Source organism: Capsicum annuum, chromosome 4 (assembly GCF_002878395.1).
Source record: "Capsicum annuum cultivar UCD-10X-F1 chromosome 4, UCD10Xv1.1, whole genome shotgun sequence".
NCBI classification, from domain to species: Eukaryota; Viridiplantae; Streptophyta; class Magnoliopsida; order Solanales; family Solanaceae; genus Capsicum; species Capsicum annuum.
In genome coordinates this window covers 108,472,573-108,490,834 of record NC_061114.1, presented here as the reverse complement: position 1 = coordinate 108,490,834, position 18,262 = coordinate 108,472,573, and positions in this window count along the sequence as shown.

Sequence of the window (18,262 nt, the reverse complement as noted above, 5' to 3'; positions counted from 1 at the left end):
AAATCACTAAAACAAAGAACTATAGAATCTATATGTCAAAATAAAGCTAATGATATTCATATTGACTACTTTTGATTCTGGGTAAAAAAGGACCCCCTAAATGAGTTTTCAAAAAAGAAGGAAAAAATCATTAAATTTACTTTAAAAATGTATTTATCATATTTTAGAAATTTACAGATGAAAAAATCCAAGTCAAATCGAGTAAAAAATGAGGTTCAAATCAAAGAAAAATCATTTTTGAGCTCTAACGGGTGAAATCTTTGAAATCCGTGTTAAATAAAAAATCAAAGTTGTTTTGAAGGTTAACCTGATGAAAAACTAGTACTTTTTAGATTAAAATATTATTTAAGTAAAACAAAGTGAAATTGGAATTTAAAATCAAGCCCTAAGATTTTTGGGGTTTTGAGAAATTAATCAAGGAATTTGAGAAATGATGAAATCTCACCTTAAATCAGTAATAGATTCAAGAAATAGATGTTAATCTAGCTTTCCAAGCTCCCACCAGATTCACTTTTAAGCTCTCACACTATTTTAAGATCTAACTCTCATTAGGAAAGATGAAAGAATGAGCAAAATGAGCCAAAAATGGCTATTTTATAGTACAAATTTTTTTAAGTCCAAACGGACTTCGACGGGTGCCGAGGATTCATTCGGAGTCCGATATATGCAAACAAACTATGAAACCACACTAAATTCGATGCTCCAAACTCATTGGAAATATCAAAATTCAGAAAAAAATATTGTTTCCACAAAATTTACCCCCTAAATCGAAAGTTTTAATTTTCCAAACCGAGGGTCGAAATGAGATTTAAAAGTTGTAAAATCACACCAAACATGTTACCACCCTAAAATAGATGATCTGGATGCATTGGTAAAGTCATATTTTTCATCCGCGGTCATTTTGACCAAATATGGGTCCCACATCTATATTTTAAAATTTTCAACTTTTTGACCAATAGGTCGAAATGAGCTCGGGTGCATCGAGACCCAAACCAAAGGTTTTCCTAGCCTAAAATTGATATTCAGGAGATGATATCGTAGTCCATTCACCCATCCATCGCACGAATTAAAATATCTTCATATTAGTCCAAAATAAGGCTCTCAAGCTACCAAAAATCACAATATCACCCAAAAGACTCTAAAATCCATCGTGAACTATGACTGTCACCACCACACCCCAAAAATACCACAATGCAACTACTGGAAAAAGTAAAATAGTTGAATAACACATTGTCACAAATTTCACATATTTCATTAAATTTTTAGGTCGTTACATCATCTACCTTTAAAAATCTAGTTCGTCCTTGAACTAAGGCAAAGAAATACCTAAATCAACAAAGAGCTAGGGGTAGGAACTAGGCATATCAGAATCAACCTCCTAAGTAGCTTCATCTATAGGTCGATGTTGCCATAGAACCTTAACCACAGGGATAACCCTAGAGTGCAACCGCCTAACATCCCTAGCCAAAATGGAAATTGGCTCCTCAACAAAGGACAACCGCCTATCTAACTAAATTGACTCCCAATGAATGATATGAGACTCATCAGGAATATAATGGTGCAACATATAAACATGGAAAACTGGATGACCAGCTGATAAATCTGGGAGCAAGGCCAATTCATAGGCTACATCACTAACATTACAAAGAATCTCAAATGGACCAAATATCTAGGACTAAGATTTCCCCTCTTCCCAAACCTCATCACACCCTTGATGAGTGAAAATCGAAAGAAAACATGATCACCAACACTACATCTCAAGGCATGAAGTCTATATTCAGCATAATACTTCTACCTACTCTGAGCCACTCTAAGTCTATCATGAGTGATCCGGACTCTGTCTAAAGACTCGCAAAGCAAGTCCATACTTCAAGGCCTAACCTTAGAAACATCAAACTAACCCACTGGTGAGTGACCATGACTACTATACAACGCCTTAAAATGAGTCACATCAATACTGGAATGATACCTATTATTATATTTTAACTCCGCTAAAGCCAAATTTGCTCCCACTGGCCACCAAAATCCATCACACAAGCATGGAGCATATCCTCCAAAACATGAATAGTCTGATCTGACTGACCGTAAATCTGGGGGTAAAATGCCATGCTAAGATCAACCTGAGTACCCAACTCATCCAAAAAAGTCTTCCAAAAATGAGATGTGAACATAGAACCTCAATCTAAAATAATAGACACTGGCACAACATGTAGATGCACAATCTCCAAATCATAGGTAGGATAATTCCTCTCATGAGCCTTCAACTGACGAGATGCATAATACCCAATCCAACACCTGAAGCATCACAAAACACGATAAAACCAACCCCCTCCTTGGGAAAAGTCAAAATAAGAGCTGAAGTCAATAAATCCTTGAGCTTTTGAAAGCTTGCCTCCCAAGTATCAGACTACTGAAAAAAATCTTCATCCGAGTGAACTTAGTCAAAGGAGCTGCAATAGAAGAGAAACCCTCAACAAAACACCGATAATAACCTGCCAAGCCAATAAAACTCTGAATCTCAGTGGGCGAAGTAGGTCTAGCCCAATCATCAACCGCTGTAACCTTGTCTAGATCAACCATAATACCCCCCTTTGTCACCACATGGCCAAAGAAAGAAACAGATTCCAACAAAAACTCGTACTTGGAGAACTTAGCAGACAAGTTCTCATCCCTTAATCTCTAAAGCACAATATGAAAATACTTCCTATGCTCAGCCTTACTCTTGGAATAAATCAAGATATCATCTATAAATATAATAACAAAAGAGTTGAGATACTATCAACACACCCAGTTCATCAACTCCATGAATGAGTCAGGGGAATTGGTCAACCCAAAGGACATGATTAAGAACTCATAATGACCATATTGAGTTTGAAAAGCTGTCTTCAGAATATTTAAAGATCTAATCCTCAACTAGCGATAATCGGACCTCAAATCAATCTTCAGAAACGCCACAACACCCTGAAGTTGATCACATAAATCATTGATGCAAGGAAAAGAATACTTATTCTTAACTATTCCCTTGTTCAACAGTTGATAATAAATGCACATACGCATAGACCCATCCTTCTTCTTCACAAACAAGATAGATGCACCCCAAGGCTTATTGACACCTAATTTTTTTCCACCATGACTAAGTTTAATCCCGAGTTTCTTTTATTTTAAATAAAATTACAACATTTATTTTTTCTGAATAAAAATGTTTTTATGTATTTATCTAGGTAATTTTGTCATTTTAAGTAGCGATTATATGTTCTCGTACCCATATATACGATATGTATAATTTTGTTAGTTAAATAATCGTTTTACAAAAATTTAGATTTTAATCAAATATTACCTCAAAAGTTAATTCAAATGGACAAAGTCTTGATTTACATATAATTTGATTTCAAAAATAATTTATTTGGAAAAATATATCTTTGATTTTATCAAGCCAAGAAACTCGGGACTAAATTGGATATTAACTTGTACCAAAGTGCGATTTAATTTAGTCAATTTATTGGATTTGACTATGATTGAAATTAAAATTGACCACAATTGCGCTATAATTAGCCGCTTTATTTCAAAGTATTGCTAGGATTCAATTTTTTTTGACTAAATGAGTATATATAGGCTATTTAATAAATTTCATTTCCCTAATTAAAACCTAATCTACCCACTTCCCTTTAAAATTGACCCCAACTTCCCAAACAACAAAAAAACTCGACCTACTTGGGTTTGACCCAAACCGACCCTAACACTCTTCACCCTTATACTCCCCATCTACATACAAACCGACCCATCATAAACAAACAACAACTCATCGATAACAATCATAACAAAAGCCAATATCAATAAAAACAACAGCCACACCAGCAACAATTAACAACGACAATTCCAACCAATCAACAATACTCCATAATGACTAATGCCAATGACCCGATGTCAACCCGATCCAATTTTAACCCATCCAGTAGTTTCAATGATAGTGCTAGAACCCGCGACATGGCTCTTCTCAATTACTTCACCATTTTCTCTCTCTCAAATCTAGTATGAATTTATACCAATTTCTACTGCTCAATTTTATTTCAAAATTTGAATTTGCTCACAAAATTCCCTAAATTACCCTCAAATATCAGCTCCCACATCTCTCAAAAAGAAAATATTAAATCTTAATTTACTTTTATAAATATCATTACTATTTTGAGAGAAAGGTGGGAGAGGTCGGATAGCGGAAACCCTGAAAAACATGGGATTTTGCTATCCGAAGAAGGATTCCCATGCTGAGAAATTCATTAAGATTTATTTGAGCTTGAATTTCTAGGCTAAGAATCTATGTTTATTCTGGTGGTGGTAGAGAAATTCCGACAAAGCTCGTAGTACGATTTGTTGCCCCTAAAAGGTAAATACCTTTCCCTTTTAGTTCTTCTTTGTCATAATAATTTCTTAATTAGCATCGTAGTTGTTGTAGTGGTGGGGTTTTTTTCTATAGATAGCTATGAAGTCCATAGGATTCTGAAATGGTTGATTGTTGTTTGTTATGTTGAGTTAACATTGTTGTTTTGGTTATGTGGTTAGCATTTAATTCTTTTTCATTCTTTGGATTCACTGATGCATCTAAAATATTATTTTTAGTCCTTTTTACGTTGTATAGTTCTAGTCCATTGTTATCAAATTAGTCTATTTGTCTGATTTGAGTGTATGGTGTAATAATTGTCTAATTTGTAGAGTTCATTGTCAAGCATCACTTAAAGAACTTGTAGTCCATATAATATCCCTCGCTGATCTGTATTTCTCATTTGTTCGATTTGTTTACTACTTGATCAGTATCTATATCATATACCCTGTCATCTGTTCATCTATTACGTTCTTTTTGTTAGCTGTTTAAAGTAACTAAATAAAGTGGAGTAAATTTTGAGTTCCCCTTTCGATTCATAAATGCCAAAATAGGATGTTGAAAGTTTCATTTAGATTCAAAAGAACTTTTTTCCCAGATTTTTTTGTATCCTCACAACAGTTAAGAAAGAGGAATAAAATAATTTGAGAATAGAAAGATTTATCTCCGTAACCTCACACCATTCTCAAAGTATCCTTTTAATTCTATCTCACTTGTGGTGAAAGACAAAGCTCGAGATACACTCCTCCCATTTTGGTTAGTTGAATCTGGAACTAACAGTGATTAACAAGGTCTATTTTTCACTTCATAGATGGAAATATGGGAATCCATGGTTTGGAAATTGGGAATGAATCTCTTTTATGTCTAAGTATTGCAAAAAATTATAATTATGTGCTCATTCTTTTTCCCTGATTAATAGAAATAATTTGGTTTCACTAGTTTCGTACCTACCTAATGTAATATAGAAATATAACACTTTCGATGCTTAAAAATATGAAAATATGCAAGTTTCTCAGTTTGTTTTGTTAGATATGATGCATTTTGGTTATGTTTTGCGGGAAACTAGTTTTTGGATACTAAGTTCGTAAAAAGATGAAAAAGTGTTTTTGGCTACTTATGTGATCAATTATAGGTGTTCATGACACTTTCTAGATTGTTTATGACCAAAAAATATGCTAGAATTGAAGAAGAGCTGAAAAAAGACTTTTGCCACCTACCTAGGTCAACATATGGACCACATGTTGCACATGTGGACCACATGTGGGCAAAGCATGTGTCAGAAGTCAAAATTCAAAGAGTAGAGTTGCAGGAATTTTTGTTCTGAGCACATGCGGTGGCTATATATGCCCAGCCTCAGGCCGCATGTGCCACATGTGCCCAAGGCCAGGCCATATATAGCCACCGACTTTATTTTGTCTTTTTTCATCTGAGATCTGATTTTAGGGTTTCCTCATGCACTATAAATAACCCTTATGTGTTTTTAGTAGAAGTTACACATTCTTGAAACTTACAAATATATTTTAATTTCGAGATTCAATTTTGGTATTGGAATTCTCTTGTATTGATTTCGATTGATTAATTTATTTATGATTTTGGGTTCTTACTTCTTATTATTGTGATTTCATCTTATGCTTTCAATCATGAATATTGTTAATTACTTCACAAGAATGAGCGGCTAAAAACCCTTAGCTAGGGTTGTGAAAACCCTGACATATTAATGAAGTAGGGGAAGTGCAATTGTTGTTCTGAACAGATACCCATGCATGCATTGTATTATCTTTACTTTAATAGTTATCTTAGCAGTTGCAAATGTTTGGATCCCCCCTAGATTATTGCTACTTACTCCAAAAAAGGAGTAGTGACTGGGAAAAGTTAATTACAATAGTAATTTGAAGTTTAGCTATAGATCTATGCTACTAGATATTATCTAAGTAAGATGGTTAGATATCATCTAATAACTAGAGACTTGAAAATTAATAGTTAACTAGAATCAAGATAAGAGGTAGTAAAGCGACATCCTGAGACGTAACAGGTAAATGGTGAAATTTGTCTACTCGTCCAAAAGACTGTAGATGGTACATAATTTATAAGATTCTATAAGGTATCAGGTTGGTTTAACAAAGCACGATAAGCCTACAGAGTTGAGAAGATAGGGGGAACACAATCCTAGTGTTCACCTATGACTAATTACAACCGAAGTTGATAATTTCCACTTGTTCGATATTGCTACACAAATTGTAATGACCCTCATGGTCATTTGTGAAATTTTCCCATCTTCTTTATTTGAGCGCTCTCTGTAGTTTGTATACATGATTTATGGCTTACGGTGGTGATTAGTATAGATATTCTTGAGTATTCGAAAGTAATTTAAGTCATTAATGGAGTTTTTGAGTTTGGAAATGTCAAACTCGATAATAGTCAACCTTTTATCGAGACAGCCTCGAATTAGTAGCATGGTATTTTCAATGGGCCCGGAATGAACTTTTAGTCAATTTACATATTTTATGTATTTCTATGTGTTTTCGAATAAATTTTGAATTTATTAAAGTTTCTGGTATTTTAGATAATAAGTTTAATTAGTGATATAATAGGTCAGAACCAAAAATCCTTTTATTAGCTCATATCACATGACTTTCAGTTAATAGGGTTTAACCCTGTTGAACAATGCCTAAAGATTAAAGAATAGGGGGAGAAAAATTTTAAGAAGCTGTTGCGGTGCTTGTCAGGTAAGAAAATTTGTATTAAACATTTAATAATGATTAAGCTACTGATGGCCTAATGTTTAGCTACTGATTCGCTAAACCAAGAAATAGTCTTATTAATTAGCACAAAAGTCCATTTTGTTGTGAATATATTTGACACCTGGGAATTCATATTTTTAATCCCACTATGAATTTGTATTGCATCATTTTTGTTTTCATATTGTAGTGATGGTTTTAGATAGTAATTATGAAGATAAGGTAGTAATTATAGGGTAATTGGTAAGTGTGGATAGTGCCATGATTTTGAGGTAAAAGAAAGAAATAACTGAATAATCCTTAGCGTAATGATGATTGAAAAAAAAAGAATGGAAAGGCATGACAATGCCAATCATTGGTTTAATTAGAAATAGTCTGTCGTTTCTTTATTTTAATTAAAGATGACGATTTGCAATACCATGTATTTAATTATTTTCTTACCTCATAATTTTTCCATGTTTTGAGATTAAGAAATTGAGATTTAGGTCTAAGATTTTTAGAGTAAGAATTTATAAACAGGTGTCATTAAATTCATACTCTTATGGGATTATATATTGAAATAAATTTGAAATATTCAAAAGCTTTATAGAAGGGCAAAACCCTTGCAGGGTAGCTTGTATTCGAGTTCTTTGGTTGGGGTAGGTTATGGTTTAATTGGAGATTAGACTCGACTTAATTATGTGTATGCACCTAAATTGGATACTTGTTGATTGGTGTTCGGACATGCTTGAAAATATTGATGTTTGGATTATTGATGCCTGTATAAATGATTATTGAAAATTTCCTTGATGAAATTGCCTTATGACTTTAAGTGTACTTGTAAACTTGGTACATCGTATTGCATGCTGTGAAGTAGTTTAAATTTGATATTGATATTACTTATTTATGTTGGATCAGATACCACACCGGTATAGATATGTTTATAGTAGATCGGGAACCACACCGATACGGATATGTATATTTTAGATATGGTACCACGTCGGTATGGATATCGGTATGGGCACTATAAGTTTCTTGTGATGTCTTTTAGATTGACTAATGCCCCAACTGCTTTTATGAGTTTGATGAATGAGATATTTAAATCCTACTTGAATTCTTTCATGATGGTGTTTATAGATGATATTCTGGTTTATTTTAAGAGTAAAAAGGAACATTATAATCACTTAAGGACTATTCTGGGTTTGTTAGAAGAGGAAAAGCTTAATACAAACTTTTCTAAGTGTGGGTTCTGGTAGGCTTCTGTCTACTTTTCTTCATAGATGGTGTGTGATTTACGTTGTGTGTAGATATAGATGTTAGTCTTGATTATGAGTAGGATGACTTGGCCTCGACTGTTGATGTTTGGAGTTTAGATGCGTGCTTGGGATCCATAAAATGACATATATATAGCCCTTTTGAATCCTTTTACTTTCCCTCTCTAGTTTAGTTTAGTTGTATCATGGTTATGATGTAAATCTATGTTTGGGATGTGATTTATATATTTAGCCTTTTTGGGCTAGTGTGGTAGCCTTGAAACCATAAGTTGGGTATAGTTGACTTGAGTACCCTTGTTTCTAGTCGAAGTTGCTGTCTTAGGCTTGAATATGGCTTACTTGACATCTAGAAGATGAACTAGATACCTTAACCTAGTTTGAGGCATAGTGTGACTAATTATGAAAATTAAGGATTAGAAGTGGGATCGTCTGGCCCACTTAGGCCTAAACTTGTGTTAAATCTTGTGGACTTAGTTGCAGATGTTAGACATAGATGAGGCTAGTAAAGCTTAGAATAAGGTTACTTCGTAACTTGGTAACTTGTATTAATGTTCTCGAAATGTGGCTTTTGAATTGTGGTTATGATACTTCTTGTGGAAGTGATATTAGGCATTTAGAGATGATATTCCTCCTAGATATGTTATGTTTTCTATAGAGATGCTATTTTCTCTTAGACTTGATGGTTGACCCATAGAGTTGCTATTTCCTTTAGTCATGATTATTGGACCACTAGAGACGATGATCCTCTTAGATATGCAAATTGGCCTAGAGAGGTGATATTTCTCGTAGTCATGATGTATGTGACCTATCGATATAAGATATCCTATAAATGATTACATGTCTATCTATATTATGCCTTCAATATGTGAGATACTTTCTACGTGTGAGAAGATTAAAGATATGCTACGGCTTATAAATATGATTATAGATATGAGTTTCAGATATGTATATGGGCCTAAGGCCATGATTATAATGTTGTGAATATTTTGGATAAATTAATGGGCCAAGGATTTTGTTATGATAATGTTTGAATATTCGAGGAGTGTTTATTAGTGTTAAGGATACGATTACAGTTTATGAATACATATATATTTATATACACATCTCTCCGATATGGGATGGAGGAAGATCTAATATATTGCTTACGACTTTATTGATTGGATATTGGTGATGGCATACATAGATTTGGTACGTTCATGAGTATTATATCGGTAATTGATGTGATTGTACCTTAAATATAATCTTACGGCTGTTCTGCTTAATTAACAGTTAAGCTATGTGGTAACCAGTTGTCTATTAGGGGACTATAGCACTTGATGGCTAGGAATCTAATGTATTAGTTAATGAATGTTGTTTAGTTGAAACATGGGGGCTAGTGATGGTTAATGCGTGACTTATAGTGAGGTCGGGTCTAGCATAGGTGAAGATTAGTTGGTATTGATGACTAAGTTCGTGATGTTGATTAGTTGATAATAATGAATGGTGGATAAATGGCGGTTTTGGTTTAGTGATGCACCTTGACTAGATGTTAGATATTGGATATTAAATAAATAGTGGTTAGTTGCTATCCCGTGAATAAGGATTATGTGAAGAATAATATTTAGGCTAATAACTAGAGGTTATATGATGACTACAGAACTAGTTATTCTACTATAATAAGTGTTGGATAGCTAATAACGAGTAGTTAGGAAGTATTGACCTGATAGATATTCTATGGTAAGATGAATTTCTTTTATTTTTTTGAGTATTTTAGTGTATGTTATTTGGTAATGATTATTATGATCATATGTTTATGCCCGGCAAGGCTGGAGGATACTATTGTGATGATATTGATACACGGCAAAGCCGAAGGATACTGTTGTGATGATGTGTTGATATCTTTCATGGTCGGAGGTCGATTACGATGATGATGGTCCTGATGACGATAGTTATGATGAATTGTGCTATTGATTGTGTACTTTGAATTTATTACTACATGCGTATCGCCTATTAACGGTATGCACCTATATTTATCTGCCGGTATAGGATGGTTGCACATATATGGGTGAAGAATATGCCTTGTATTGTTGTATACTGATTGAACCTTTCTAGTCTGGGGCGGTGGGGCTATGTATAGGCTCGCTAGGTAGTTGTTTGTTTGTAAATTGAGGACTAAGGAGATTGCGTCTGTGAAGGTACATTAGAAGAATAGGAGTCCACTTGGGAGACCAAAGTATACATGCGTAGCAAGTATCCACATCTTTTTGCTGATTTAAGTAATTCCTTGTTTTCCCTTCTTGTCTTTTCTTTGTATGTTCAGGGACTAACGGTTGGTTAATTGGTATATGATGTAATGACCCTCTTGGTCATTTGTGAAATTTTCTCATCTTCCTTATTTTAGTGCTCTCCATAGTTCATATACATGATTTATGGCTTACGGTGGTGAGTAGTATAGATATTCTTGAGTATTAAAAAGTAATTTAAGTCATTAATGGAATTGAGTTTGGAAAATTTAAACTCGATAATAGTCAACCTTTGATCGAGACGGCCTAGGATTAGTGTCGTAATATTTTCAATGGGCCCGGAATGTACTTTTTAGTCAATTTACATATTTTATGTATTTCTATGTGTTTTTGAATAAATTTTGAATTTATTAAAGTTTTGGGTATTTTAGATAATAAGTTTAATTAGTGATTTAATGGGTCAAAACCAAAAATCCTTTTACTATCCCATATCATGTGACTTTCAGTTAATAGGGTTTAACCCTTTTGAACAATGCCTAAAGACTAAAAGAAAGGGGGAGAAAAATTTTAAGAAGCTGTTGCGGCGCTTGTCAGGTAAGAAAATTTGTATCAAACATTAAATAATGATTAAGCTACCGATGGCCTAATGTTTAGCTGCTTATTTTCTAAACCAAGAAACAGGCTTATTAATTTTCACAAAAGTCCATTTTGTTGTGAATATATTTGACACCTGAGAATTCATGTTTTAAATCCCACTATGAATTTGTATTGGATCATTATTGTTTTCGTATTCTAGTGATAGTTGTAGAGAGTAATTATGAAGATAAGGTAGTAATTATAGGGTAACTGGTAAGTGTGGATAGTTCCATGATTTTGAGGTAAAAGAAAGATATAATTGTTCGGACATGCTTGAAAGATAGGGATGTACTTAGATGCCTTACTTAATTCACACGTAGGATGATATCTTATTACACTTAATTAGATTATTACATCCCCGCTCAACGATGTAATTGTAATGTCCAACTTAGGTAAATAATTAGAGGTAGGGAAATTGTGATTGTGGAATCAACCCTACGAATCAACAACCAAGATAAGCGATTTAATGAATGAAGTTCAATAATGTAGTATGATTGTTCATAAGCCTTAACCCTGGGCTTCAATACATTGATTGTCCTAAGTCATTTCTTTTCCACATTAGTTTAGTTTATTTTTAGTTTACAATTCTAAAACCTTCTTGGTTTCTTTTTCTCAATCGTTAAATTAGAATTGGGTAGTTGTTTAATACATGCCCCTGTAGGATCGATATTCGGCTTTCTTGAAGGCCACTTTACTACTTGGTAGACCATGTACACTTGCATGTGCGCTGTCAAGTTTTTGGAACTATTTCTGGGGATTTGTAATTAGACAATTATTTTGTTCTTAGTTTAAATATATTGACTTGTACATAATTTATTAGTTTTTTCTTTTTATTTCCTTTTACTTCCTGTTATCACACTTCTTAACATGGCAGCCTTGGATAGATGGTTTTCAAGTGATGAAGATTTTTGTTATTTTTGTAGGGGTCCCCATCAAGAGGAAGTTTGTCTAGATTTTAAAGAAAAGGCGTGGACAGGCCCTTCATATGATGTGGTAGATACTTTTCTATCTGTGAAGTAGACCGTAAAGTGGTGTATGATTTGTGGCAACGGTGGTCATTCTGCAGCTATGTGTGATGTTAATCCCAATTTAGAGTTGTTTGTGAGCTATGATCAAAGGCAATATTATGTGAACACCTACAATCAAAGGTTTCAGACTTAACCACAAATTCAATCATGGAACAACCAGCAACAACAGTTTCAGCAACAACAACCAAACATGCAGGCCATAACTCAAACTAACAACTTAGAAGAGATGCTGAAACAACTTTTAGCATCTCAAGCATAGTTGTGGAAGATATGAAGAACCAATAGGTGAATACAAATCAGTTGTATAATCAGCTGGAGGTAGATGTAGAGTTGACTTTCCAATCAGTTGACGATGAAGTTGTTATAATTTGAAGAAGTCTGAGTACTCGAAAACTAAAATTGTTGAATAGGTTGAGGAGATACCACCTCCATCATGTATACAAATGCTAAGCAAAGAAAAATATGAGGAGTATATTAGCCAATTTGTGGAGCAAACACAAGAATCACAACCACTTGATTATTATCTTTCTTTTGAGACTAAAATTGAAAAGGTAAATATAAGTGAAGGTGTTGAAGATAATGTAAATTTGGAAATGGGATTGGTTGGTGCTCACTCGAAGTACTTTTCTACATTATATTTAGATGGTGTCTTGTCTGTGGAATCATCTAAAGTAGTAGAAGAGTGTGAAGATGAGGAATAAGAATCTTATATTCTTGATTTTACACCAAATAAGCAACATAAAAAAACACCTCACTTTAAGGCTGAGTGGTTTACCATGCACCATCCATTACTCAGTTTCTTAGTATTTGTACCACCACCCTATGAGCGAGGCATAAAGATGGATGCAAAGTTGGGGTTGAAGCTTATATCCTCGAGGTGGAGGAAAGTTAATGTGGGTCATGCGACAACACTAAATTAGGCGTTTCTTGGGAGGCAACCCAAGCTAAGGTATGTTTTCTTTTTAGTTTTTAGTTTTTACTTCATGTAGTATTTTTATCTCTTAATATAAAATCTCACTTTGGGAACAAAGTAGATTTTTACGTGTGGGGTAGGAAAATTCCTAAATTTTGGCTCAATTTTAAAAAAATTATGTAAGAAATTCTTGTTGGTGCTATTTTTTATTGTATGGTGCAACTGTTTTGTTTGATAAAAGCATATTGAATGAGTGAATTGCTATTTTTGTAACTCTTAGGCTCATGTTTATGACTCTTGTACTTGTTCGCTTAATTTTGAATTCATTCTATTGTTTGGTTGAGAGTCTATGATGATCCTATGTGAGTTGAGCATGTGTCATGTGTGATGTGAGTTTTTGTATATTCCTTGTTGTATGTGATGTCTAGAACTTGCCCGGTGTGTGTGCAAAGCAAAATAAAGAATATGAGTTTAGGAGATGATTTAGGCATTTCTTTGATAACCATATTTTATACCTTCTTTTTACTTACCCTTGTGCATTATCCTAGTTAACCTTATTGATCCATTAGCTTTTCTTGGTTAACCTTATATTATCCTAATTCCTTCTTTTATAGACCTTAATTTCATCCAAAAACTCATAAGTGCTTTAGTATAAAATTGATTTAGAAAGGAGTTTGAAATTTAAGAGGGAAATGGTGAATTTGATGCCCCTAGGTAATAGTTATTGGTGTTGATGTGTGGTGGATGGGCGTAATAGACATTATGGTAGTAATATTATGATGGTTGTGAAAAATAAAAAGAAAAAGAAAAAAATTGATTCATGTAGTAATAAACAATACTTCCACTATGTGTTTGTGAAAATGCTTAAAAGAGATGAGGCAAAACAAAAGATATGGGTAGATAAAAGTGGTGTAAATTGGTTGTTGAAGAGTGGGCTTAAGTGCAAAAAGTGATGTATTAAAGAGAATAGGGAAGATAGTCACTATTCTTGGCTAAAATAGTTCCTACCCGTCCCTTAGCCTACATTATAATCCAGAAAAGACCTAATTAATCCTATACTTGACATTCTTATATTAGTGGAGCATTGCACTAAGGGAAATCCTATGGATCATTGTGTGTAACTTATGAATTCCTTGTGAGAGTGAGCGTAATTTGATTCTTGTATCCATCAAGTTATAAATTGCTTAATTGTACGAGATTATAGGTAACTCTGTTATTGTGAGGGCGCATGTTTGATGAATGTGGGTAATTTGTATGATTTCCTTGATTGAATGATAAGTATGAGTTTTCCAACTAGGTGAGTCAATTCTTGAGGCTAGGAAGTTTTGGAGTAGTGTTCATGAGCTTTCAATTTTGTTTATAACATGCTTAGTAAAGAAACTTGCATTCTACGTAATCATTATAGTGTTAGCTTTAGTGTATTGCATGTAGTGTATTGCATGTAGTAGAAGTGTAGAGTCTCCTTATCTTATGATGCTTAGAGTTAAGAGTTGTTCGAGGACAAACAAGGCTTTAAGTGTGGGGTGGTGATGTTAGGTGTATGTATGGATTCTAGTGTTACTATTCTAGCTTACTTATCCTTGTTTTGAGGTTAATTCATGTTCTTTATGTGTGATAATGATATAAATAATCATATAAGTGTTAAAGTGTGTAATTACAATGTTTAAAGGTGTTTTCAAACAAGTTTGGATTTAAATGGATCATTTAGAGTTCAATCGCGGAAACTAGTGTTACTAGCTTGAGCTAGGTGCTTGTCTAGTCCATCGTGTTGGGTTCTAACGTGTTTAATGAGTTACTAAGGTTATTATTGTGTATTTATATGTAAAAAAACTTATTTATAACTCTCAAAGGTCAATTGGATCAAGACAAAGAGTCAAAACAATAAGCTTAAGATCAAAGTGAATGAAGCCTATGCTTAGCTCGTGTTTCTAGTTCACCATCTTCGATGTTGTGTTATTTTGAGCTCTAAATTATTGTGTTTAATGATATAGGATTATTTTTGAATCGATTATTATGATATATTAAGGATATAAGATCTTCAAATGAAGTGTAAAAAGCTCAAAAAGTCTTGGAATGGATCACGGAAGAACAATATGCAACTTGACACAAATTTGGACACCTGAAATGTCTTGGGAGAGTGATGGATTGTGGAAAGGCTTCGAGGTACATACGACACACCAATAGATTCATAACTCACCCAAAATATTGAGTCATGGCTATAATACCACGTCTCCCTGGCCAGAGCAGGGATATAGAGCCCGCGACACCCCCTCCAGAGCGACGCTTTACCTAGGGTGGTGCCCCTTCTACTCCCAGGTTCAATTTCAACTTTAAATCCAACTTTTACATGACTAAGGGTTGGATAACTATATTACACACCTTGTACACATTTTTGGACACTTTTTTACATCTTTGGAGAATTGGAGGCTACTCTACACATTCTTTAGGGTTTTATTATCTTAACTCTAGTTTCTTTCATAGTTTACAACATCAATCCAAGAAATTGGATGATGAATATTTTCGTTAAAGGAAAAACTCCCTTTACGGGGTTGAGGCCAAGATCATGATTACTTTTGATTTGAATTAAGTTTGTTGATTTGCTTATCATTATGGTTGTTTGGTTATTTTTTTTCAAAACTATTTTAAGGATTAGCTACCCTTAGAATACATCAATTGTCAACCTTGTGACCTTGAAAGGGGTATAGGAAGATAGAACATGGGGATAAACAAAGTATGATTCTTATTCTTTTATGAAATAAGAAATTTGAATTAGTGTCTAGGACAGGGATGTACTTAGATGCCTTACTTGATTCACATGTAGGATGATAGCTTAATCCACTTAATTGGATTATTTTATTCCCTCTCAATGATATAGTTGTAATGTCCAACTTAGGTAAACGATTAGAGATCGGGAGACAATGATCATATGATTAACCCTATGAGTCGACAACCAAGATAAGCGATTTAACGAATGAAGTTCAATAACGTAGTATGATTGTTCGTAAGCCTTACCCTAGGCTTCTATCCATTGATTGTCCTAAGTCATTACTTTTCTGCATTAGTTTAGTTTTTGTTTTAGTTTAAAATTCTAAAACCTTCTTGGTTACCTTTTCTCAATTGTTAAACTAAAATTGGATAGTTTTTTAATACAAGTCCCGGTGGGATCGATATTCAGTTTTCTTGAAGGCCACTTTACTACTTGGTAGACCATGTACACTTACGTGTGTGCTTAGGTGTTGTCATGTGGCTACTATGCCCTTAGCTAACTGTTTGATTCTATCTTGAAGATTGTTGAAAAATACAATGAAACTTCTTCCTAAATCATGCGCTTCAAAATGCAAGATACCACTACAGTAGATTCTTCCATGAAAGTCTATAAAGGCAGGCAGATAAAAGATATAACTCTCGTATGCGGACACTAGCCTGATTATGAAATCTTCATACCTATCTTTACGCACCCTATTTGCTAATTCCTTAAAGAGATCACTAAGGCTACAAATGTTCTTTATATCCTTATTCAGGAAATAAGATTTCCTCAGAAGATGGTAGGCTTTTTTCAGATTCACGTGTGCCTGTATACCTGGCAAAAGAAGACCTACTCTTTCTAAAGTACCACGATGATTCTTAATAAAATCCAAAATATTCAAATTTATCTGAAATCCTTGTCTCTGAATCCCATTCAATATGTTTTACATGTCTTTATACCAATATTAATGGAATTCTATATAGAAATTTCTTAGGTTACGGGATGGTATAAGACTAAACTTATTTAATGATTTAAGACCCATAGAATTATATTTATCTAAGGAAAGACTACTTAAGTAACTGCCTACCATATCTGATAACAGAAAAGGCTTTCCTTTAACTGTGTCAAATGGACCTTTTTTTCTGATACGTGTTCCCAATTTAAAGTCTTGCAAACCATTAGAAGATTAAGTAGCCCTAAGCTAACCCATGATAGCTTTTCAGTTCAGAACTCACGCAATTAGGATGACTATCATGTGAAGAAAACTAAATATAAAAAATCTCAAAACTTAAAGTGAATCTATAACTTGGAAATCTTTGCACAAACTTCTTGAACTTAAACTTAAAAATTCACTGTCAGACAAGCCTCTACTAATGACTAGAGAGCCACTGGGATAGACCCCAACTGACCCGAACATAAAACTAAAATCAAATGGCTATGAACTATCATCCTTAAAGGAAATCTAATAGACCGGTCCCCCGAACTATGAGAACTCACCACAAGTAGGGATGCAATTAATTTTACCGAAGTCAATGGTGTTGCTGCAAAAGGGCACCAAAACCTACATTATAAGACAATGTAGCACATATACATGTATGTGGATCAATACTTCTGATAAGTAAAACAATAACTGAATAAGTATACAAGCTTTCAAAGGATACAAGCTAAATGTAAATGGCTCACCTTGGACATGAGTAAAGTTTAAGACTGCAATATCATAAATCTTAAATAATGAAGCATAAAAATAACTTAGTGATCCATAACACTTAGTTTCTTAAAATCTTTACTTTTAACCTTACTTATGGGAGATTCTTCTAACCGACATAAATAATATGAGCTACCATGGAGTCCAACGTCTTACCCACGTTGGGGAGAGTTGTCCTACCCTTGCCATCAGAATAGAACCTTAACTTAGTGATCACCATTCTTAACTTCATCCATATTGTAAAAAAAGATTAACCTACATTGCCTCGTAGTTTTTGGAAATTTAGGATATGTTCATCCGCATTTCCTTCTCGGTGCTAAATACTACTCCCAAAGTATATACATATATGTGCTCATACTTAAGATATCCACCTTAAAATAGCATAAGGGTTTGTATACTAGAAACCAATTATGCTTCTCTTTACTTTAAATCAAAATCAAGATGAACAATTGTGGATTTCAAGTCTTGTCATTGAATCAAAATATGAAACTTTCTTGTAAACTTAGTGCTTATACTTAAGCCTTAAATCTCATACTTCCTTTCATATAACTTATAATACAATTTCATGCTTAAAAGAGAGTGTCTTGGCTGAAAATAACTATTACCTTCGGTAGGAACTGAGTCACAAGAAAAGAGATGCGGATAC